The sequence below is a fragment of the Pogona vitticeps genome, chromosome 2, assembly GCF_051106095.1.
Source record: "Pogona vitticeps strain Pit_001003342236 chromosome 2, PviZW2.1, whole genome shotgun sequence".
Lineage (NCBI taxonomy): Eukaryota > Metazoa > Chordata > Lepidosauria > Squamata > Agamidae > Pogona > Pogona vitticeps.
In genome coordinates this window covers 153,077,210-153,102,726 of record NC_135784.1, presented here as the reverse complement: position 1 = coordinate 153,102,726, position 25,517 = coordinate 153,077,210, and the positions used below count along the sequence as shown (strand labels likewise).

Sequence of the window (25,517 nt, the reverse complement as noted above, 5' to 3'; positions counted from 1 at the left end):
ATTCCTACAGAATCCTGGGAGATGTAGTATGGTGAGATTCTTAGATGTCACCAATAGAGAGCAAAAATGCTCATCCCTGATCTGTCACGAAGAATCTTAAACTTTTGGCCAAACTATACATCTCAAGATTCTGTAGGAAAGTGCCAAGGCAGTTACAGTGGAGTAAGATTGTTTTATCTGCTTGCCTGAAAAGAAGGTCTTCAGCAGGGACTAAAAGCTGAGATGGATAGATGCATATCGAACTTCAGGGACGAGTGTTTAGAGACAGTACACTAAAGGCCTTGCTTCCTGGTGCACTCCAGGCAGATTTCAGACTCATACAGAAGGACAAAGAGTGCCTCCTCAGAAGACTTCAGTGATTGGGCACTGTGATAAAGGAGCTATGTCATAAGATTGCCTGATTCTGAGTTGGTTAGGTCTTTAGGCACTTGTATCCAAAGTTTCAACCTACTCCAATACTAAATGGCCATCTCCACTGCGGATTCTTTGGCAAAGGTGAGAGGGCGCAGAACCCCACTAAAGCAGAGAAACCACAGTCTGCACCACCTACAGATTCTCCATCACCCTGAAGGGCAGCCCTACTCTGAACACAGCGTAGCTATCTAATTTTGAGATGATCCATGCTTGCACCACTGCAGGCACACAATCTTTATGAGGAGCAGCCAGAGCTGGCATATCAGAGAAAGTATATGAGGGGCTCACACACCTTCTCTACCTGTCTGTGCTGTCTCACAAACAACCCTTTCCCACCCCATGCTAAGATTAGTATTGCTTTTTAAACTTGCAAACGGGGACTGCCCATCCATATAGCCACTGTTTCCTTTTACATTGCTGCTTTAACTCTGCCACAGCTAAGAGTAGACCTCACACTGCTTTTTTTTAAAACTAAAAATATTTTTTGGTGAAACACAACCTTGTTTACTTTGGTGACACTGTTGAAACCATGTGTCATAACAGTGACTAGTAGTATAACTTGGGGATATCTTACGACTGCCATTTATTAAATTAATACGCTGGGTTTATAAACAACAAGAAAGTTTATTTGGAAAAAATACAAGGGGGTAAAAAGGTTTATTAACGGATAACAGTTATATATACTATATGGCAATGTTTAAACTGTCAGTTTCTTCTGTACATAACTATAAGCTTTTATTTAATTTTTTTACAGATTTCCTGTTCCTAATAGATAGATACTGTACAGTACTTGCTTAGACACTAGTACCATCAAAATCACACTGTTATTCACGGCGTCTTCACTGACAGACAGACCACGCTCTTTCTAAGCCACAGCTACATCTGGCATCACTAAACCACACCTCTTAACTAACACACAGCTCTTATACTCTCTCTCTCTCTCTCTCTCTCTCTCTCTCTCTCATGCACACCCATATGCACAAAACAGAAACTCTCCAGCCAGGAACTATACAGATCAATCAGCTTGTAGCTCAGTTTTTCTGTACTTTTCAAATGTCTTAACTGCCACTCATGGCACATATTTCTTTTTAAAGCTAACAGTCAACCCTCATCACTTACAAGCACACACACGTTTATATTACATATATTCACTGCAAAATCACCTCAGTATGGAAAAGAGCACTCCAAGCAGCTGAGGTTACTTGGGTTTCCATCCACAAAGATGGAGTTCTATTATCCTAACATGTACCTGTCCTTTCAAGGCAAATATAATCCCTTCTAGAACAGGTGACATTATTAATTATAGAACAGGTAACTCTCAAATGCAGGAACCATCTGCCCACATGTTCTCTGTCTTACTAGGACTGTAGCTCAGATAATTGGCCCTCAGACAGTTTATTGCCAAGCCCAATAACTGACAATCCTTTTAGTGAACTTTAGCCCCATCCTGTCTGTCTTAATGGCTTGATTTGTTCCAGCTAAGGATAATTTATATATGTTAACTTTGTCTCTTTAGTCCTCTCAGTGTTCATGTAATGGCCAAACCTTCTAGAATTCATGTAACCACAAGTAATCCTTTCTGTCAGGGATGAGAAAAGTCGTTCTCAGTGACATTGTCAAGTGCACATTACACTGGGAGTTTATTATACACCCAATCTTGTCTGATTTCAGAAGCTCAGCAGGACTAGACATAGTTAACACTTAAAGAGGAGACCATCAGGGAATACCAGAGATCTCCACACAGGACTAGAAAAGAATCATGCCTGAAACTTTCGAAGCTAGCAATACTGGCTTAGAAAGAACAAAGGTGGCTGAAATACTGTTACATAGTGTAGCAACTCACACTAGAGTAAGCCTATTGAATCAGTGGCAATTTTAACTCAGCACCTCCATAACCTTCATTGATTCAGACATTATCCTAACATGTACCTGTCCTTTCAAGGCAAATATAATCCCTTCCAGAACAGAAGGGACTTGCTTTGTAACTAGAGTAGGTTCATTTGACTCAATTGATCCTATGGAGGAGATGACTCACCAAATCTCCATTGATACAATGTACCTACTCTAGGGTGACATACTATGCCAATGAACAGGATTTTAGCCACTATAAGATGACTTTCCATGTTATATTCATTTGACAATTTAATGAGATTACAAACACATCCATCTTCCTTGTAATGAGTCAGACTTTTGATCCATCTAGCCGAGTATTGTCTTGATACTGACTGCCTCCAGCTTCCCAAGATTTCAGGTAGAAGTCCTTCCCAGTCTTACCTGGAGATACCAGGGACTGAATCTGTGAGCCTCTGCATAAATGTCTGTGTGGTGTACCACTCAGCTATGCTCTTCCCTCACTATTGCATAGATGTATCAGCAAAGAAGAAGAACCAACATCTCATACCAAGGGAATCAGTATAAACATAAACAAGGATACACCTAGCATGCACGGAGCAGTACAATTTCCCTGTCACTACATAAGTAGTGAAAATGGTCAGCATATCAGACTCAACGATATCATCAACACACCGTGAAGAATGTAGAACTTCAGGTTTCACTGTTAGAGAACTATTTTTCCCAAATACTAAATAACTCCCAAGTTGTATTTATATTTCCTCTTTTTAATTAAAAAAAATCTCTGTGATGCAGCCCTTTAATATACCCTCATATTACCCAATAAGTGAAAGGCAATTATAGTGTGGGATTTTATTTATTTATTTATTTTTGTTACAGATGAGCAACTAGTTTACTGGGCTTTCTTGGAGAAGAAAAGAAGAACTGATAAAGCATTCTGTTACTAAAGGGATGTATCCTGCACTGGACTTCCACCTTTGTGCAGAATGCAGAATAATGGGAACCACAATCTCTCTTCCACATGGCAGTGCTTAGCACACCTAATAGTCTGTTCCACAGGGCTTGAATTGCTCTGGATCAAGTTTTTGACACATGGAGAAAGCTACAGGGAGATGGGATGAAAATTCTACTTTTGCAGGATTTGCACAAATGGATGGATTACAAATTTAGTAATGTTTTCCTTTAATCAGTTTCTTGATATTGGTTGATATATTAACCTTGCAGGTGACTACTTGCCCTCTATGATACCTTCTGAGACCTGGCAGTATAAATTCCAGCTCAGCTTCCATGTAGCTTTGAGCAAACCCTCCCCCCAGCATTCTGGCTTGTATCATCACAGGGTTTAAGAGGTAGAAAGCATTTAGAATTTGTTTATCTTCCTTTTTGTGCAGTCCTAACAAGAGTTGGTTTGACTTGTCCTCTACTTTGTCTATGAAAGATTCTGCACCATTGTCACCTTCCATAATGCTGTTGCCCAGTAGCTGCTGTCCAGGAGTTTCTCCATCCCAGCCACCAACAATGCAACTACTCTTAAAACTGTTGAGGTTGGACAAGGAGCAAAAGAAACAAGTGAGAAAAATATTAATTATCAGTGCAGTATGTATGCTGTTCCTAACCTTTTTTTGTAGGTGTGATGGTGTGATTTATGAGATCTGCAACTGCTTATAGTACTGTGTGAAATTTCTTTATATTGTTCGCAAAGCCTCAATGACTATGGGGACCACTGAAGTATGTCTCTTCTAGAGGCAAGATGTTTCGACCGTCAGGTCTCTGTACTTTGTTAGTTTTTCCAGTTCTTTATTTTCAATTCTGGCATCCCCTGGAATAGCAATGTCAATGATCCAGACCTTTCTTGTCTGGTGTGTTATGTTCAAGATATCTATCAGTTTGGATCTGGTAATCCCACAAGATCTTGACTTCCTCATTTTTTGACACCTTCTCTACCTGATGTTCCCATGGGTTTTTGGAGACGGCAAGTTATATTTTTTGCATAATGACCAGTACACTAACTTTGCCACTCTATCATGTCTAACTTTGCAATCTGGTTGTGCAATCTTTGGACATTCACAGATGAGGTGTGACACAGTTTCATCTTTTTCTTGGCAAAGTTGACATTTGCTGTTCGCTCTGATTTCTTGGATCTCAGCTTTCATCACGTTGGTTTGGGGTGTTTGTTCTTGTACAGCAAGAATCGAGCCTTCGGTTTCTTTCTTAGTGGTACCCAGTTTTAGCCATGTCCATGTTGAATTATGATCATGCTTTCCATCAATATTTCTCAGGTGTTGTCCATGTAGTGGTTTATTTTTCCAGCTTTTACATTTATTTTCAATTTGTTGTTTCTTATATTGGGCCTTTTTTCTGTTGTTTTCAAAATATTCTCCATTTTCACAGCCTTAAGTTATTTTTTATTGGCTTGTACTGATATAATCATTTAGACTTCTTTTTTCCTCCTCTACTACCTGCTGTATTTGCAGTAATCCATGACCTCGGATTTTTCCACATCACTTTTTGGGTGTATTGTGTGATGCGTGTTCATTTCTCTTTTTTTTCAATTTAATTCTTTTAATTAGTTTTGAATCTAAACTGTGTTCCCACTGGGTATCTACAAATTACTGGAACTGCCCATGTGTTTATGACTTTTATTTTATTTCCACCATTTAATTTTGATTTTATGATTCTCCGCAGTCTTTTGATATATTCCCTTTCTCTCAGTTCTTTAGCTTTTGTGCTAAAGTTATCTACTTCTAGTATTCCAAGGTATTTATAGTCTTTATCACTTGATAGTGATTTTATAATAATGCCATTTTTAACTCTATTCCATCTAGTTTTTGAATCTTGCCATGGTGTATAGACAGAGCTGCACATTGTCAATTCCAAATTTCATTTGGATATCTTCACTAAATATTTGCACTGTGTTTAGCAGTGATTCTTAAATGAACAGTGCAAATAAACAGAGGAAAATAACAGAAAGGGAAAAACCAGAGATCTGTTCAAGAGAATTGGAGATATTAAAGGAACATTTTGTGCAAAGATTGACATGATAAAGGAAAAAAATGGCAGGGACCTAACAAAAGCAGGAGACATCAAGAAGAGGTGGCAAGAATACACAGAAGAATTATACCAGAAAGATCCAGATGTCCCAGACAACCCAGATAGTGTTGTTGCTGACCTTGAGCCAGACATCCTGGAGAGTGAAGTGGGCCTTAGAAAGCATGGCTAACAACAAGACCAGTGGAGGTGAGGGCATTCCAGCTGAACTATTTAAAATCTTAAAAGATGATGCTGTTAAGGTGCTACACTCAATATTCCAGTAAATTTGGAAAATTCAGTAGCAGCCAGAGGACTGGAAAAGATCAGTCTGCATCCCAAACCCAAAGAAGGGCAGTGCAAAAGAACGCTCCAACTACCATACAATTGCACTCACTTCACACACTAGCAAGGTTATGCTCAAAATCCTCCAAGGTAGGCTTCAGCAGTATGTGGACCAAGAACTCCCGGAAGTACAAGCTGGATTTTGAAGGGGCAGAGGAACTAGAGACCAAATTGCTAACATGCGCTGGATTATGGAGAAAGCCAGAGAGTTCCAGAAAAACATCTACTTCTGCTTCATTGACTATGCAAAAGGCTTTGACTGTGTGGACCACAGCAAACTATGGCAAGTTCTTAAAGAAATGGGAGTGCCTGACCACCTTATCTATCTCCTGAGAAACATATATGTGGGACAGGAAGCAACTGGATATGGAACAACTGATTGGTTCAAAATTGGGAAAGGAGTACGACAAGGCGATATATTGTCTCCCTGATTATTTAACTTATATGCAGAATATATCATGTGAAAGGCTAGACTGGATGAATCCCAAGCTGGAATTAAGATTGCTGGAAGAAATATCAACAGCCTCAGATATGCAGATGATACCACTCTGATGGCAGAAAGTGAGGAGGAATTAAAGAACCTTGTAATGAGAGTGAAAGAGGAGAGTGCAAAAAATGGTGCATTTGGGGAAGATATGGAGGCAGTGACAGATTTTACCTTCTTGGGCTTCATGATCACTGCAGATGGTGAGAGCAGCCATGAAATTAAAAGACACCTGTTTCTTGGGAGGAAAGCGATTACAAACCTAGACAGCATCTTAAAAAGCAGAGACATGACCTTGCCGACAAAGGTCCGCATAGTCAAAACTATGGTTTTTCCAGTAGCGAGGTATTCCAAGTGAGAGCTGGACCATAAAGAAAGCAGACCGCCGAAGAATTGATGCTTTTGAATTGTGGTGCTGGAGGAGGCTCTTGAGAGTCTCCTGGACTGCAAAGAGAACAAACCTATCCGTTCTGAAGGAAGTCAACCCCGAGTGCTCACTGGAAGGACAGATCCTGAAGCTGAGGCTCCAATACTTTGGCCATCTCATGAGAAGAGAAGACTCCCTGGAAAAGACGCTGATGTTGGGAAAGTGTGAAGGCAAGAGGAGAAGGGGACGACAGAGGATGAGATGGCTGGGCAGTGTCTGCGAAGCTACCCAACATGAATCTGACCAAACTCCGGGAGGCAGTGGAAGACAGGAGGGCCTGGCGTGCTCTGGTCCATGGGGTCACGAAGAGTCAGACACGACTTAACGACTAAACAACAAAACAACAAAATCAGCAGTGATTCTATCTCCATTGAACTTTTTGCATATAGTTTTAGGTCATCCATGTATAAGAGATTATTGATTCTTCCAGCTTGTTCTGAAATATGGTAGCCCAATCCAGTTTTTTTTAAAATTGTTGACATGGGGATTAGTGAGATGTTCAACAGCAGTGGGGACAAAGAATCACTCTGAAATATTCCTCTTTTGATGCTAATGTCTCCATTTTCTTCACCATGGACCATTAAGACAGTTTCCCATTTTCCATGTTTTTCTTGAGGAATTCGATGATGATGATGTGGTACAGTGCTAAATTGGCTTGCCAATACGCTGGATTTTATCAGCACTGGATACCAGGCATTAAAAAAAGAAACTCTTTGCATCGGCTTCTGTTTCACCCTCTTCAGGGGAGTGGAAGATGGTTTCAATTTTCTAATAACGAGTTAGATAAGTGGTTCCCAATCGTAGGTCCCCAAATATTATTTTTTTCATATTCTGACATTGCAGTGCCAATACATGACACCACCACTTCTTGGAATGCTTAAAACCCAGTACTTACTTAGATAGGTAAACATGTTTTGCTGTCAATCACATGTTTAATGTTTTAGCACAATGCAGTTTTTCAGTTACTATCATGTAGAGACAAAGAGAACCATTACAATAACCAGTACAAAGAAATAAAGGGGAAAAATAAAATGGGGGAGGGGGACAAGATATCTATTCCAGAATGTCTAAGAAATCAAAGGGATGTTTAAACCTAGATTAGGAATGCTTAATGACCAATAAGGAAACACACTATCTGACCAGGAGAAAATAAAGAGAAGTGGAAACAATATACAGTACTGTACTGAACACCTATGTAGAAGAGATAAAAGGATGAAAGATTCCTTTTAAGAGGAATCCTATAATGAAAACCTGCAGTTCTACAAAGTGAAGTGAAAGCTGCTCTAAAAGCACTATGAAAAAATAAATCATCAGGGGTAGATGGGAGTGCACCTTATCCCCATATCTGTTCAATCTGTACACAGAACAGATCATATGGGAAGGCAGGCTAGATTCAGAGGAATGAGCAGTGAAAGCTGTTGGAAGAATCATCTGTAAATTGAAAAAAATCAGATGACACCATCTTCTTATTGGCAGAAAGCAGCAATGATTTGAAATGACTTTTAGTGAAAGTGAAAGAAGAAAGTGTCAAAGCAGGACTGTAGTTGTACATTAGGAAGACAAAAATCTTGACTAGACAAGAATTACACAACATAATGTTGATAATGAAGAAACTGAAGTTGATAAAGATTTTGTATACTTGACTTAATCCTTAATCCAGATGGAGACTGCAGCAAGAAATCAGAAGAATGAGACTCGGAAGAGCAACAACAAAGGCATTGAAAATGTAAGGATATGTCATGGGAGATGAAAATCACAATCCTCCACACTACTGTATTCCTTATCACTATGTATAGGTGTTACAGCTGGACAGTAAAGAAAGCTGCCAGGAAAAGTAATATTTGTTTGAAATATGATGTTGGAGGAGAATTATGTAGATACTGTTGTCGTTGTTTAGTTGTGTCCGACTCTTCGTGACCCCATGGACCAGAGCACGCCGAGCCCTCCTATCTTCCACTGCCTCCCAGAGTTGTAGATACTGTAGATTGCAAGAAAGGTCCTAGATCAAATCAAGGCCGAACTGTCTCTGGAGGCAAAAATGATGATCTGAAGCTGTTCTACTTTGGGTACATCATGAGAAGGTAAGATTCACTAGAAAAGACAATGATGCTGGGAAAAGTTGAAGGCAGCAGGAAAAGAGGAAGACCAAATACGTGATGGATTAAGTCAAACTATGCCGCCTTGAGTTTCCAAGAGCTGAGCAGGGAAGTTGAGGACAGGGCATTTTGGCGATCACTCATTCCTAGGGTCGCCATAAATCTGAGGGGACTTGATGGCATGTAACAACAACATTGCATTAAATAAAGCCTCCTTCCAATGAAGTATGTATGTCTGAAGAAATGGACTAGTCGATAAACGCTGCTATAAGAATACAGCAGTTATAGTCTTTAGGATGCCACAACTTTTTTGTCTTGTTGATTTTAGCTTGGTATACTCCTCCCAAGGAGGCATATGTACCAACCAAATATTATTTTAAAAGCTTGGACAACAGTTTCAGGCGCTCGTTTTAAATAATTACCGCCCCCTCCCTTGAATAGCTCTGCCACAAAAAAAAAAACTGATAGAGCTGCACTACACCCCCCCCCCCCCCACTAAACTACTTTCGCTTAATAGAATAGCATAGGCGCACGTTCCTATTGGAATATATTGGGGGTGGTGGTGGTGGTGGTAGAGCGAGGAGAGTAGAGCATGCGCAAAGCAACTTCAATAGGCCCTGACTGGAAGGTGGGGGCGTGGTTAAGGAGGTGGGCACAGGCGGCTCAGATTCCAGGGGGTGGGCGTGGCCATACCATGTCTTCGTCGCTCTCTGGCTAAGGTGAGCGGTAGCTTCGTTCAAGCAACAGGTGCGCGGAGCCGGGACAGGTTTGTTCGGTGGGGAGGAGTGGCCCTCAGAAGGTCTAGGTAGGTATGGCGGAGGGGGGGAGTGGATTCCCCTATTCTTCTCGTTACGCACTTGTTTGTTGAGAAGCTCCCATGGAGCGTTAGAAAGCACGATCCCGTGTCTCTTCGTTTCCAGCGCACCTTCACCGTTTCTCGGGGGAATGGCCGTAGGAAGGAAGGGGCAGCCGATCGCGGAGAGGCGCTTCCTTTTCCTCGGAAGTGGTCCCGGTGGAGTTGGCAGGTGGAGGAGCGAGCCTGTGATCTCCCCTCCCCCTTCTCCCAGGGGATCCACCGACTTCTGCTCCCCCCCCCCATTGCATCCCTAAACTATAGCCGGCGCCGAGAGAGGGAATGGTGTCATAAAGTATTGATAAAGGAAGAATTCGTTTTTCTGCTTAAAATGGGTCAAGTGATGTGTGTTCCTGTTTAAAAAAAACAGTGGAATAATGTATTGATTGTTCTCTGCGCGCCTGGCCGGTGACTCCTGTCTTTACAAGTGCCTGGAAGCGAACAAGAGTGGGTAAATGGTCTTGTGACTTCAGCCCGGCTAAACGGAGCAAGGGTTGGGAACCTTAATTTCCAGGCAGGTGCAGTGCAATGCTCGTGTATACACTGTACAGTATACATCTAGCATGAGGCCCTTTTGTGATGTGCTACCCCAGTTGGAGTGGGACCTTCCTGCCCAGTCTTTAGGATGCTAAGAGGACTGCTCCCTTAGGTTCTTGCCGGGCAGGACTCTTGTGTGCATCCCCCAGTGCTAGCAAGTGATGAGTGTTTGTGATGCTTGTGGCATTTTCTACAACTGGACGAGACTGTATTTGGTTCTGCCGTCCTGGGAACTGTGCACAGACAAGACAAGTTTATCTCAGAGTTACAGTGTGGTGAATCTTGTTAGCCAACTTTGCGGGATCCTTACTGGATCTGTAGGGAATGTTGTCTTTTTAGACGCATAGAATGGTAGGGTTGGCAGGGATTCTCAATGGTCATCTAGTCCGCTCCCCTTCCAGTGCAGGAAACCCACAGCTCAAGTGTTTGATGACAGATGGCCATCCATGCAATTTTGGTTGGAACAGGGAAGAGTCCATCCTTCTCTCAGGGAGTCCATTCCACCATCTTGGAAGGGAGTGGACTGTCCTGTCCATGCTTCAAATATCCTTGGTTCTTCATCCTTCTATTGTATGTTCGTTTTAAGAGGTAAAAAAAAAATACTTGACTTCTCTTTTTGTAAGTAGTGGACTTTTCATTTCCCCCTGTATAGCACCCCATGAAAGCTTCTGTGTTTTGGGGACACACGTATTTGTTTGCTGGAATTTGTGGATGGTTTCATGATTCCAGAAGGCAGACTGGCTCTTTCGGGACACTTCCTCTTAAGTTAGCCTGACTTCAGAAGCTGTTTTCTCTGCAGGTGTTTTCACGGCCATCTGCTTTTCAGTCTGTTGCTTCCATTAAGCGTGCTTGGTGGTGCAGTGCTTGTTTGCTTTTCTGAGGGTAATACAGTACAATAATTGTTATGACTTTCTGGTAAAAGTGTGTAGTCCTAGATTGTAGAGCACTTACAAGAATGCAAATTAGCAAAGTCCCATAGGATGCTAGAGTGGCCAGCTATGTCAACAATAAAATTACCTGGTATGTGTTTGGATGACTGATTTCCTATACAAAGATGGCGCCACACCTTCTTCCTAATGAAGATGACAGAGATGTGGTGGATTCTCCACATGCTTCTGCATTCCCATTGTAAACTGGGTTATTCAGCCTCAGGGAAAGGGTGGAAAAAAGCAACCTAAATTGCATGAACTTGGCCACAGAACCTGTGTAATGGCTGTTGTATGGTTCGTTAAAGCTCTGGGTGTGCCTGTCAAGTAAAAATTAAACAAAGTTTGTCCAAAATCTTCTCCTGCCAACAGCTGTCCTTGACTCACCTTTTTACCTGAGCACTGGCAATCTCCCCTGGGTGTGTAGTATAAATGAGGAAATGATTGCTAATGCCCAGGATGGAAAATCTTTGGGATCAAAGCTGGATATTTTTGCCTCTAACCTGTAAAGGGAAAATATCTAAGGTGGTGATCTTTGGCAGTAGTGGTCAAGGGATCAGGAATCTCTCTCTGCACTTTTTTCCAGCTATTACTGTTCTGTGCAAGTCATTGATGGATCAAGAGGTTTCCTAGGGATGACAATGAGGTTCTTAAAAAGAATCAATTAATTATTCCTCCTTTGAGGTTTTCTGTGAAAGGTCAGAGTATGCTGGGAATTTGCTGCTATACGATTGCAGATAACAGATTCTGCTAAGCTAATGACGTTTTGGTTCTCTGGCATCCCACGGAATACTGCACAGACTTTCTGCAAATAGCTAAAGGCTATTTTGCCTGCCCCTCTCCCCAGTGTAGTGGGCTGGTTGAGGGAAGCTTCTAAACTGCCTGTGTTAACTGGTCTTTGCTTCTGGATGAAGTGAGGTGGGGTAGAGAATGGAATGTTAACTTTGTGGTATTTATTTCCTCTGCACTTTGAGAAGTATTTCAAGCAGAAATTTTGGGCATGTATTGTGTTCCTAATTCCTGACAGGATCTACGGGCATCCTTTCTTTCTGTGTTATTGGACATCCTATATATGTTCCCTCTGAGCCTTTAAATGTTGGCCAAAATCCTCTTGCCTAATTACACTGGCTTAAAGCAAAGAGAATAACTTTGTGAAGCAATTTCCCTGAGGTTAGACATGGTTTGTTTCATCCTGAGTTACATTTTTTGCAAAAGGGTTTTGGACATCACCTCTGTCCTGAAGACTTGCATATGGGGTGAAGGGTTTTGATATAGGCACTTGCTTCAAAATTTCAAAATATCATCTCTATTCTTGCCAGCCCAGAACTTGGAAAATTTTTCTTCTTCATTGGATTGCCAATATATATAGGTCATACTCAAGCCTGTGGCTTCTTTTATGGAGTCAGGCCATCTTGGAGTCAGATGGAGTCAGATCTTCCTTTTTCCAGACCATCCTGCCTTCTTATGATAAGCATGTACATATTTCCTACAGTCCCCTGAATTCCTGAGCTGGCATAGGCGCTTGTCATAGTGGCTGGGTGATTATAGACATTATAATCCTAGAACTAACGTTTCTAAACCCTTTGCCAGATTTGCCATAACATTACCAATTGCTTTTGAATTATTTTCCTCCATCCTTTATCAAAGTGGGAGGCAGTTGGTGACAATGTTCCAGGCTTGGTTAGAATAGCTGGTGTTGAACTTTTGAGACTGTGGAAACCACAGAAAGCATTGTCAGGCTAGAGATAATGAATAGATTATGAGCTGCACTTGTGACCCATTCCAAGGATTGGAGCAATTTGTATGTGCATTGTTATCTTTTGTGTTGGGCTCAGATATGGGCCAGTAAGGTAGTTTAGGCTACATTGAAAACTAGTGATTCATCCAAGGCTGTCTAGTGAAGATTTCTTATGTTTTTTAACATGAGTTACATTTTAAGGAACTTTACACAAAGATGCATATACAGTACATATAAAATAGTTATGTACCTGTGGCAGAAGGTAAGGGCACCTAATTGGAAGCAGAATTGTGGGTAGCCAGAGCCAAAGATTGCATTAGACACAGGCAGTGTAGGTGGCATAATTTCAAACTGCAGATAACTTCCAGGACATGTGGAAAGCAACTGCTCAATTGGTTTTGCCAAACCTACTGCAGCACAATGAGGGAATCCTGCTGGATATCCTGCCTAGCTGGGGTTTAATTAAGAATACAGGTAGTTATTATTTAGGTGGTTTGGAGGAACTGAGCATATGCAGGGCACCAACCACTAAATAGACCAGAACCCTCAGGACAGGAAAGAGACAGGTGGTGGGGGGTGCATGCGTGCAGGTGGGCAAGCCAGCTCCTTGCCGAATAACTGGCTTGCATGCAAGTCAAGGGAAGCATGGCCCATTTGCAGCTGATTGTGGAATGCAGGAAGCCACTGAAACCCCATGCTTAATAAAAACTCACCCCAAGCTCAGAACAGTTAATATTTGGGGCCGCAACTTCCAGAATCTCCTGGCCAGGAGGTCCAGGTATATACAGCAGAAGGACAACGGAGGCCAGTGAAGGAATTATGAAGGTCCATCTGCTACCGAACCACAATTTGGATGTGGGTGGCCAGTAAGATGCACCACTTGTGCTCTCAGTGTTTTAAGTCCCGTTGCTGTTTTGGATGAAACATGGGGCAGTTCTTGCTTTAACAGAACATGTGAAAGGGTTAACCATCACAGCCCTCAAGTAATTATCCTACAAATTGTGCCTGCAAGGGCACTTTCTAAAGGAAATGCTAAACTCGCTCCCTGGCACTGAATGTGGTAGTTAGCCAGCAAAGAGTCCAATTCTGTCTGTGGCAAAAGTAGGTGATTGTACTTGTGCAGATGTCCATCTCTTGTGCCATAAATGTTAGTCCTGGAAACAAGAACCCCTTTATATAGGGCGTTAAATGACCTCCTTGTATTTGAATGCGAGCCTCCTGATTCAATAGTGATCTCTTATCAGCTGTGTTGCCAAGTTCTAACAGCAAATGTCTGCTACTGTCTTTTAATTAACTCTAAAGTGTTCTTTTTTAAAAAGTGTTCAGTGCAAGTTAGCAAATGTTGCAAAAAAATTATTCCTGAATTATCACTTTGAACATCACCAGCTTTCAGAGCTGTCTGAGGAGACAAAAAGTTGGCTTTCCAGTCTTGGAAAATCAGCAAACTCTAGTTGAAAGAGATTGTGACAAACCCCCCAAACCACACCCCACAAAGAATCTTGCAGGAGATAAAGACTAGCAAGTTTTATTTGGTGTACGTTTTCATAAAGCAGCCCATTTCTCTTGATGCATCTGCAGTCCTGAAAGATTGTGCCAAATAAAACCTGATAATCATTAAGGTCCCAAGAGACCATCCAGGTATTATACTGTCTAGGATCATGACCACACCAAACCCCTTCTTCCTGTGTCAGTGCTTTACCTGTGAGAGGAATGTTGAGTCTCAAGGAAGGAGTTGCTCCTTATGTGTGAGCAGAATATATGAGCAGGTACTTGGATTTTCTAGGGTTCTATCTTACATATAGAGCCTACATGGGAACAAGAATTGGTCCTCTTCATACTTCTTGGTCATAATGTAAAGAAAGAAGCGACAGATGGTCCGGCAAGGTGCTCCCATCTTACATTCAGGAACCTGGATGCATTAACTCCTGCACATTGCTTATGCTGCTTAAAGCTAAGCAATAACCAGGGCTCACAAAGTTACTTTTAAAACATTGTTCATTATCTATCTTTATAGAAAGCCTCAAGATGTAATCAGTTAACACTGATGAAACAAAATACAGTAACTTGTCATATGACTACTTTTTGTTACTGGGGGACAACACATTAAGGTTGTAAGAAAATTGCGTAAAATTAAGAAAATGGTGTAAAAGGACTGCTTAGAATTCTGTGGAAAATGGTACATCAAAAATATCCATTCTCTCATTTCAAGTTCTTTTTGAAGTACAGTTTTGCTGCACCCCCATTGGAAAAGGAACCCACCATGAATAAAGAGAAATTACATTACTCGTTACTACATAGCTCCAATAATCTAGTGGTGTTTCTGGTTTGGAGGCTATGACTGGAGTTGGCAGAAAGAAGGTGGGCCTTAAAAATGGGCGTTTCCACTGGCACAATTCTTTGTGAGAGCAGAGAAAAACTAGGCAGCTTCACACCTATGTCAGAGTAGTCTTTGCCCTTCAATGTGTGCCAAGAAAGATTTGACATTAGTTGCCTCTAATGCTGTTGCCTGTTACATGGGTGTAAATTACCGGTCATATTTATTAGAGGTACTGTGGTGCTTCTCGCATGAAGAAAGAAAGACAGATCAAAGTAGTAGTCAGCAATGTTAGGTATGTTAAGTGTGATGAGGTGGCGATTTGGTTTGTGGCTTTTTGAACCTCCAGCTTCCATTCCTCTTATGTCAATGACTTCAGGCTAGAATTGTTTTTGTAAGAGTTCTGATCCTGGCCTTCCCTTTGCCAGTTTTCCTTATGTAAGGATGTAAGAAATGGTCGAAGACATGAATATTACAACTACAGATGTAAAATTTCCAGAAATATTGAAGCCACATGAAATGGCTTTGGAAAAAAATGGGGTAAAAATCTTCCTCCTCCTCAGATGTTCATGTTTTGTTGTTGTTGTTCCAGGTCTTCCCATTTCTAATTACAATGCGGGGAGAAGCAGATATGAGTTTCTTGACACAATGGCATTTGGCAACGGAAGTTAGGCTGTTTGTATGTGTTACTTTGAACTGATTGTTCTGACATAGTACAGCTTTATATTTTTGCTGCGTTTCGCCTTTCCAGTTCCTTGCAAGGGCCTTAAGGTGACTGTGGGCCAGTGATATGTCATCTCAAATTTACCTACATCACAGCATTGTTGTGGGTAAAATGGGAAGGAAGAAAGCCTTGTATGTCACCTAGAGCTCAGTGAAGAAAAGGCAAGATATAAATTAAATGTAATACAATGACTTAAACAATGCTGTTTAACTGTATTTCATGCCTTCTGTAGTTGGCAACCCCATGGGATAAAAGAAGGAAACTTTAAAATGTGATAAAAGGAAGTATTGGCCAAAGGGACTCTGTCTCAGGCAATATCTAAGAGAGCAAGTCGGATATGTATACGTGTTAGAACCTGTGACCGTTACCTCATTGGTCTATAGCTGGGGTCTCAAACTCAGTTTACCTGGGGGCCGCTGGAGGCAGAGTCTGGGTGAGGTTGGGCCGCATCACATTTTCTGCCAAGCGGAGCAAGAGCCTGAGGAAGCTGCCCAGGAGTTTCCTTAGCCCGGTTGGGGCTCCAAGGACGAGGAGGAGGGGCGCAAGCCCTCATCGCAGGCCATGACCCCCCCGGGAGCACTGACAACCGCCTAGCCGGGGGGAGGAGGAGGGCACAGCATAATTTTTTTAAAAAACCCCACACAGAATTACCTTGCCAAAGGAGAAAAGCTCCCATCGGTACCCATGAAATTAAACAGAACGGGGTGCCCCCCACAGGTGTGCACGGGCATGCACACACAAACACACACACACGGAGGTGCACTCAGCAGCAGCAGCAGCTACCCCCACCACGACAGAGGAGCAAACTTTGCGAGGCAAGCCCAGTCAGCCTCCAGAGCCGAGGCGGCTGAAGCAGGATGAAGAGGAAGAGGAGGAAGCACCGCTGGGTGCTGAGGCGGCTGCTGGCCGGGCTGGTGCTGGGGGTGCCGAGAGAGAGAGAGAGAGTCAGAGAGCTGCTTCCCTGGAAGAGATGCTGTTGGAGGCACTCTTCGAGGACAGGCTGGGAACGAGCTCCATTCTCAGGCATCACTTGTTGGCGGCTCGGGTGCTTGGGGAAAAGGGCCGGCAGCACACCTTGCTCGCCGACTCTCCCTCAAGACAGCGCCTCTTGCACCCTCCATCCGGAACTGCAGCCTGCCAGCCAACAGACAGGTGGGCTGGCTGGTAGGCTGCAGTTCTGGATGGAGGGTGCAAGAGGTGCTGTCTTGGGAGAGAACTGGCGAGTGAGGCGAGGCTTTTTTTGACTCTTGACAGCAGAGGACACGGGGGCACTTCACAGGGGCAGGCAAGGTGGGGGCTGCAAACTATCATCTGGTGGGTCGCAAATGGCCCCCAGGCGGCATGTTTGAGACCCCTGGTTTATAGCTTTCAGAATCCCTTAGCTAGAATAACTATGCTGGCTTTATTAAACCATGACTTATTAGTAACCTTCCCAGTGCATTTTGCATTGAAAATCTCCACCCAGCTTGAAATGTTCTTGGGCGTAATGGAAATGTACTGTTATGGTTTTTAAAAAGGTGTTGTATTAACTAGTCTGCCTGTAAAGATTAGTATTAGAGGGGGCTTATCTGTTAACTGCAGAAACTGTGATTTAGGATTGATAAGAAGTATGGATTCTCATATTTAGGAAAATAGCTGTTTTTAGCAGCAGCCTATCACCTGTGTTGCCATTTCTGTGATGGAATAGTGGAATAAATAACTGGGAAATACCCCAGCAAAAGACAAGAAAGGTAGACGTTGTAGAAAATCTTCTCCATAGAACATGGGTGAAATGGTCACAAGTGTTGGTTTTTATGATTTTGGTGTATTTTCCTTTATTTTGGCTGATTTTGTTCTGATAAAATATAGGATTAACAACTGCTATTCAACATTTATGGTTGTTTCCATATACTGTACATTATATGCCACTGTTTGCGTCTGTAGCTGGGGAGTTTTTATTTGCCACTTTGCAAAATTATGACTGATCAAAGGTTAATGAACAGCGTCAAAGGTGGTTTGTTTCATCATTGCATAAGAGTTACTGCCCATTTGCTTAGCCTATTGTCTAAGGTAGTTTTTCTTCACTTCGTTGTAGATTAAATTGTGTTTTCTAAATGTCGCCCAAGATAGGCCATAATAGTATGAGATAATATATATACCCACTTTTTTCTTCTTTCTTCGCTTATATGAATCTAGTATTGTTCAGACAGCCCTCTAGCTACCCTTGTGCCTGCTATGCCACCATTAATATTTACATGGTTTATTCACATATGCAGGTACCTCATGGAACAGTAAGTTTAATTTTATTTTTTTTAAAAAAACACAACCTCTTCCACCTCAGAACAATAAGGTGCCATCAAATTTCCAGAATGTTTTAGGTACAGTGTACTCAGTGGTGGTTTACCAGTCCCTTGAAACAGTGCAGCTCGCCCAAGGCCACACAGGCTGGGTCTTCTACACATGAAGCATATAGTGCAGGATCAAATTCTGGACTTCTGGCTCCATAAGTAGGAACCAAATTCACTGTGCTATCCAATAGCCCTTTCTACCTAAAATATTATAGAATTTTCGCCTCTGGACAACACAGTTAGATATGCAGTATGCCTAGAAGAGAAGAGGAGAATCCTGAGATGGACTGTAAAGAAGTCAGTGCCAGTCCCATTAAAGTAGTAGTGGACAAGAATGGCAATTCATATGTTTTGAGTCTAAAACTCCCATTAGTATTAGCTAGCATAGTCATGGGTGAAGGATTATAACCTGAAACGTTTTGAGATCCATAATTAAAATCTGGCAGAGGAAAATCACAGGATAGATATATGTCTATAGTCAGTGGTACACACTGGGCAGAAAGGTTTGCAGTAATTAGAAATGGCCGGGCAAGACATACAATATATCCTTACCCAGCACGTTACTGTACATCTTGCATTGAAAGTATCCTGCTGTGCTGGCCATACATGCCCACCTTTGCCTCATTTCACTTGCATATCTTTGGGAGTAACCTTGGAGTGTTCAGTGAAAATTCCTCCCATATCCAAGAAAGAATAACTCTGGAAATAGAGTGACTTGACAATCCTGCGTTGGGTGGCAAACTATCTGTTATCTGTTCTCCTGATTAGCGGTGTACTTGGTAAACGCTGAAAGGATTTCAGGAGAAGAGGAGTTGTATTTTAGAAATGTCTGTAATGTATTTACTTCCTGAGACCTACATGAGCCAGATGGTGCAGCTCTTGAGGAAACATGAAGAATAGGTAATTACCTTGTTTGTTTTGTGTGGCTGCTTCTGAAGTTACGAACAGAATCTGACGGAGTTGGCTGCCTAATAAAATCTGCCTTCCTTTGGCTCTTGTGGTTTGAAAATTTCTGTAAAGAACAGGCCTGGCTTAGGTATAACAATCTCTCGGGTAAGTGTGGAACAGATTATTATATTGGTCGTTGTGGGTTTTTTGGGCTCTTTGGCCGTGTTCTGAAGGTTGTTCTTCCTGACGTTTCACCGGTCTCTGTGGCTGGCATCTTCAGAGGACTGGAGTAGAAACTCTGTCCATGCTCTGTTAGACTGTCCAACAAACACCAACAGAGCATGGACAGAGTTCCTACTCCAGTCCTCTGAAGATGCCGGCCACAGAGACTGGCGAAACGTCAGGAAGAACAACCTTCAGAACATGGCCAAAAAGCCCGAAAAACCCACAACAACCATTAGATCCCGGCTGTGAAAGCCTTCGTGAATACAGATCATTATATGCTTGGGAGTCCCAAGCAAGTTGGGGATTTAACAGAAGTCTCATATTTTTTATATTGCTATGAGCGTGGAACATTTTCCTTTCATCAACAACATCGTTTCCAACATTGTTTGGTTGTGACCTGCATCTGAGCCTGACAGATCACTTTATCTTGCTGTGTTGAAGTCCTTAATTCTTAAATTTTCCCAGGGATGAATCTTGAAATAAGCTGTTTTCTTCTTAAATTGCATTGTTACTAGCAGGATCAGTGTTAACAGTGACCTTACGCAATATGTTGTGCAGGTAAAAATCTTTGTACCTTTGGCAACAGTTCAAGCATGTACTGATGCCCACAATGCATGTTGCTACAGATGCAGTTAAAAAAAAGGTGGGGGAGACCCACACATTTCCTTGATTTGTAGCTCTGGAAGCTTATAGAGTTGCTGTGAAGGTAAGTTGCAGCAATCTTTTCCTGCATATGTTTGAAGTGGGGTGGGGGAAATGGTCCTGATTGAGGGAAAAATAACAATAATTAGCTTATTGTGTCTCATGGAGGTCTCCTCTCCTCTTTATTCTATTTTTTTTTCTTAATACCAGTTAAGGAGCTGGAGTGGATTTTGTATCTGATGTTTGCTGAAGGCCCTAAGGCTTTAGCAAGGGGGTACAAAATATTTTTAATATCACTTCGGAAGTCATGCTGCTTACTCTGCTGCTTATTCTTTGTGAATGTATTGGCTGAGGAGGCTGGTGGTCTGTCTTCCTCACTCTTTTTTTTAAAGCTGTCTATAATATTTTTCTCCCTTCTTCTATAGAATTTCCAAATTCTGACTTGTAGGAAGCTGAGTGCTTTCCCAGTTATGGATTGGATTCTGCAGTACTTCAACTGGCCAAAGCTGCTGAAGGGATCCTATAGTGCAGTCAAAGGCCTACCTTTGTCCTGCTCTGAAGCTTCTGTTACCATGGGGAGAGGCATGAGGACCTATCTCTCTACCTAGGCAATGTTTACTCTGCAGATGAGTGTTCTTGTGTAAACATTAACTAACCAGCAAAAATCTCATTGCTGTCCTGAACCAGCTCCGGGTGTGTCAGGATTAAAAAAAAAAACCCAACAACCCTAGAGTTTTTGTTCTGTGGGGAACATTGAGCTATCTGGGAGGTTTCTTATCTCTTCCCTTGGTGATATGAAAACTAGGGCACCCACTTGCTTACAAAAAAGGAAGACATAAACGTTGATTTTGTGTACCATTTTTAGTATGGTACTTGTTTGATCCTTTAAAATATTTGTATATTTACTGTTTTTAGCTTTTAAATATTGTCTTTTAATGATGTAAGACATCTTTGGTCCTTTTTAACAAGAAAAGTTTTTTTTAAAAGTACAGTATTTTAAATATAAAAACCCAATTGCCTCCAAATAGAGGGCAAAGATATAGAAAATGATATATGCATTGCTGAGTAATTTGTATAAATGCATAGTAAGAAATGATTTTTACAATTTGAACAGAATTATAGTATTATCTCATCCACATGGGGAGCACTGTGAAGGATGGATATCTGATTTGTGTGCTTACAAAGTCTGCTGTCCAGTTTCTGGATGGGCAACTTCAGTGTCCCCAATCTCTCTCTCATTATGAGTTTGTATGTTGACATCATTTGAACTGGGCATTCCTTCAAGTGGAGGAAGCCTTCAAAAGGAGGATCATATTCTGGCCTCCCTTCCAACACAGGACTGCCATGTCTTAAAGAGGACAAACAGCCACTCTCATTAGTGGCAGTAGTAGTCGTCGTAGTTATGGTAATCAAGTTATGTAGCAAAGAGTCTGACCCACACTGGTCTTTAATGTGTGTTGATGAAGTTGGAGTGTCTGGGTGGGTAGGTGAGCACTCCAAAGTATGTTAGCAGTATTATGTGGGTGAATGGACAGGCCTGTGTGGACAAAATGGGGCCCTGAGGACAGGCTTCAGAATTCTGTTAGCGTCCGACAGTGCACTGTAAAGTACCCTCAGCGAGGTGGAGAGTATGGGATCTATTCCACTAAGATCCGTGTAGTAAAATAATACACCAATTCTCATTCTCACATTTAACACGTCACTGGTGGCTCCACTGCTGTCAGAGACAGCTAAAAATGTATTAAAACAAACAAAGCAAAAGTCTGGAGAACCTGCATGCTAGGGTTACAAGCAAATACTGTATGTTTTTGTTTGTAAATGGTTGTGTAATATGAAATCATATTGGGTTGTGTCCATATTAATTCTCTATTGAGTTACATTACATCAGCTTTCCCATCTTGGTATTGTCCAGAGGTGTTGAACTAGGCTAACCATAATCTTCAGTGTGGCAATAGTGGTTGGGGATGCTGGCAGTTGTAGTCAAACACATTTGAAGGGATCAGATTACTGAAGGCAGAATTATAATTTTCACTGATTAATGTGTAAAATTTTTAATGCTTTAAAGCCTCCAGCAGCCCGTGATTACCATGTTACTATATGCTGCTGGCAGTGACAGCTGTTCTGTGCTTCTTGGCCTTCTTTTCTCCAAGTGAAGCTCAATTTATTATTATTCTTTTCATTGCTCTTTGTAGTCTCTCCAATAGTACTGCTGTATTTCCATAGTTTTCTTTGCTTAGGAGACAAATAAGGAAGAACTCCTTGCACTCTTGGCCTTCATTGTAGGGCCAGGGTGTTCTACTTACTGAATTTTGAGAACAAAACATATACTTTGGATCAGAATGTACATTGAGTTTCTTTTCTCTCTCCCGTCTCTCCCCTCCCCTTTTTAGCTGCTAGTTTGTGAGCTCTGCAGGCTGTAAAATGCAAAGCTTATGTGAAATGACCACAAAATACTGAAAGATTAACAAGGAAAGGAAAGATGTGGAAGACAACTCGGGTATTTTATCCGTGTACTTTGACATACCATCTGATTGACTTTTTTCTTCCTGCATCAGTTTATGTCCATCTCCAGTTTGCCCAGGGCGGGTCAGGTTCATGCAAACTGCAGGAAAGAGTTGTTGAATTGTTGCACGACATGTTCTAGAGCAGTGGTTCCCAACCTTGGGTCCCCCAGATAATTTCTGTCTACAACTCCCAGAAATCCTGGGCAGCACAGCTAGTGGTGAAGGCTTCTGGGAGTTTTAGTCCAAAAACATATATGGACCCAAGGTTGGGAACAATTGCTCTAAGTGGCTACAGGCTGGACCAGGACTTGGGAAATCCAGGTGTAAATTCCCAATGAGCCGTCACACGTACTGGGTAATCCTTGGCTGGTCACTGTTTCAGCCTGACTCTGCTTCACGGGACTGTTGTAAAGATGACGTGAGGAGGAGGTGAGCCACATATGCAGCTTTGAGCTGGCTGAAGGAAAGATGGGATCTAAATGAAACAAGCAATTAAGTAGATAATTGTGGGAATGGAAGGAGGATGTCGTGTTACCAAAAAAGGGAAGACTGGCACACACAAAGTGAGATATTGTATAAAGGAGACAGATTTAAGATTATCTCTTCTAGAATTGCTTGCCTGGAGGCAAAATGAGCCAAGTTTGTCCAGATCTCTTTCTGGATCACATTTAGCAGGCATATCTAATTTTTACATCAGTGGGGGGAGGGGACACATGTGGAAAGGGGGCTTGGACCCATTCCATTGCAGACTATTCTGACTGATCAGACTCTTCTTTTTCTCGATACCCTTCCCACCTTACCTCGTACGGCAGTGCAGCAGGTGAGAAAAGAATATTATGTGGCTGCTGCAGCCGTGTCTAGCTTTGGCCCACAATGGATTTATAACATCGCTCACATGTGAATCAGGGGCTTGGTGTTTCCTCTTGCTATCATGCCATATCGGCAGGCACACACTTACACATCTATACCCATGAGAGCCTATGGTCTGAGCAGCAGTCATCGCGCTCTGTACCAAACTGGCTCTGTGGTCAGAATCTTTTCCTCAACAGAGCTGTGAATGGTTATTATTCTGCTATGTAGAAGAATACAAAGCGTTTTGTCCTTCTGTTCATGGAAAGGGGGGTGGGGTGGCGCTTCTTCTGGATAGGTTTCGGTGGCCAGGTCACTTTCCCAAGCTGCCAAAGTAGAAGAACCAGTTCTGATACTTCATTTCATCAGAGCCTTGCTACTCTCGGACCTTTGCATCTATTTTTTTTAACCTGGAGAGAAGCCCTGTGAACAGGTGGCTGACTGCCCCACATAGGCAGGCTGATAGGAAAAGAGGTTTCTTGAACAGAGCTACTTTTCAACTGGAAGTGGAAAAAATAGAATTATGTGCATGCCCCAACTACCTCTCAGGTGAACTTTTTAATTTTTTTGTGTTTAATATACATAAAAAATAAAACAACTAAGGAAAATCTACATACTCACGTACTGTGGTCCCCCTCACCGGAACCAATGGAGACAATCTATTCCTTCCTTTTATGGAGCCTCATTCCCCTTCTGAAAATACATTGACTGTTGCGAAGGTACACAACTCTTCCCCTTTGTTAATACAAAATCGATAAATTCTCCCCACATATCTCCAAACTCATTCTTTTTTAAATCTTCCTTTTCTTACTCTAATTTTGTATGTTAATTTATCATTAATAGCTACCATTCATTTAGTTGGAGATCGCACTTGACCTTTCTTTTCTTTTTCTTTTGGTTAAAGTCCCAAACTGAATGGGACCAGTACATTGCCACCGGTCCTCATTGCTTCACACTGTTGGCATAGTTACCACTTTGTCCATCTCCTCTTTCATCTCAAGAGCTGTAGGTGGCATGCATGGCTTTGCTGTCCCCTTCTTTGTAACAACCCTGTGAGGCAGTTAAGTTGAGGATCAGCCCAAAGTCAGCCAGGGAACTTCTATGACGGAGCAAGGATTCAGATTTTCATCTTCTCTCCTTAGTCTTGGGCCAGAAGGAGACATTAGAGATAGCCAGTAATTAGAGCTGAAAATTCATTAATATTGCAGAGAGATGATCAATGCAGTCTTAGCCTGAGGAAGATGAATTATCATCGAAACCTCACTTTATTTTTTTGTTTTATTTTCTTAATGGTCCAATAATGGTATCACCTTTCCCTGCATTTGTATTGTTTTGGGAACCCTAACTTTTTCAGAATTGAAAGGAATCTCATGCACCTCAGCATCAGTCACCAAACAAAGCAAACCAATTTGCATCCTCCAGGAAGTGAGAGAAGCTCCTGCTGTGACATTCAGATGTTTTCATTAGTTAAGGATTTTCTTTTCTAATCAGGGGTTGTCTAAGCACTGAATAACACCTGCTCTCCTTTCATGGTGCAGGAGAGTACTGTCAGTCTGTGCTACTGTTCCCCATGGCTTTAGGTGTTTTTATAATGAACTGGAATGTAATAGCGGAACCTGAAATTTTCAGACAAGTGTCACCTTAGCATCATTTTAAATAAAGCATTGTTTGCCTGGGGAAATTAAGTCACCCTGAAGAAATTATCAGATGGGCTAATAAGATTCTGTCTGAAAGATAAAAGCATTGCTTCATATGGTATGAGACTTCCCTCTGGCTGGCGGTGATGAATCCAGGAGAAAAGTATGACAGTGCTGGTTTACAATGGGATATGTACAATTAATGGTAATTGGAGGAAACTGCCCACTAGCTTGTTTGGAGAAGGATGATGCTGTCTCATTATTTGCTTTCCTTTCAAATGCCTCAAAGGCTATCTGTTTTCACAGTCTTTGCAGTGTCATCACTTAGTACCTAAGTAGTATGGTGCAATAGTTCGTGTTGGGCCTGGACAGAGGAAACACGGGTTGATATCCTGAGACAGACTGAGATGGACATTGAAACAGACGAAGGGGTGTCGGGGGTGGCAGCTGCCTTTTGGCTTGGCTACTTGACAAAGTTATTGGGCAACCAGAAATTTACACTAAATTCTTAGGAAGGTTAGGAGGAGGGTTACCAGCTCAGCTCTGTCAGCATTCCTGAGAACTCAGTTTCAAAACCCGAGATTAGGGGGAGGGGGGGTTTCAAGATGTTGCCAATGCCGGCTCTTGTGTTGTTGCTACGTGCTGCCAAATTGCTTCCACTTTATGGCAATCCTTTGGATTAATGATCTCAAAAAGGGTCTGTCATTAA

General features: G+C 42.0%; 1 protein-coding gene across 5 annotated transcripts in view; it reads left to right on the top strand.

Moving 5' to 3' along the window:
* The first annotated feature begins 9,263 nt into the window (after positions 1 to 9,263).
* Positions 9,264 to 25,517, top strand: part of LIMA1 (LIM domain and actin binding 1) — a 70,598-nt gene continuing 54,344 nt past the window's right edge. For 2 of the 5 annotated variants that reach the window (XM_020784312.3, XM_020784295.3), the window contains exon 1: positions 9,309 to 9,449. The gene's annotated coding sequence lies outside the window, so the exon portion shown is untranslated. Of the gene's footprint in view, positions 9,450 to 19,806; positions 19,883 to 25,517 lie in introns of those variants that run through there. The other 3 variants (XM_020784297.3, XM_020784305.3, XM_072990895.2) reach the window with 3 other exon arrangements.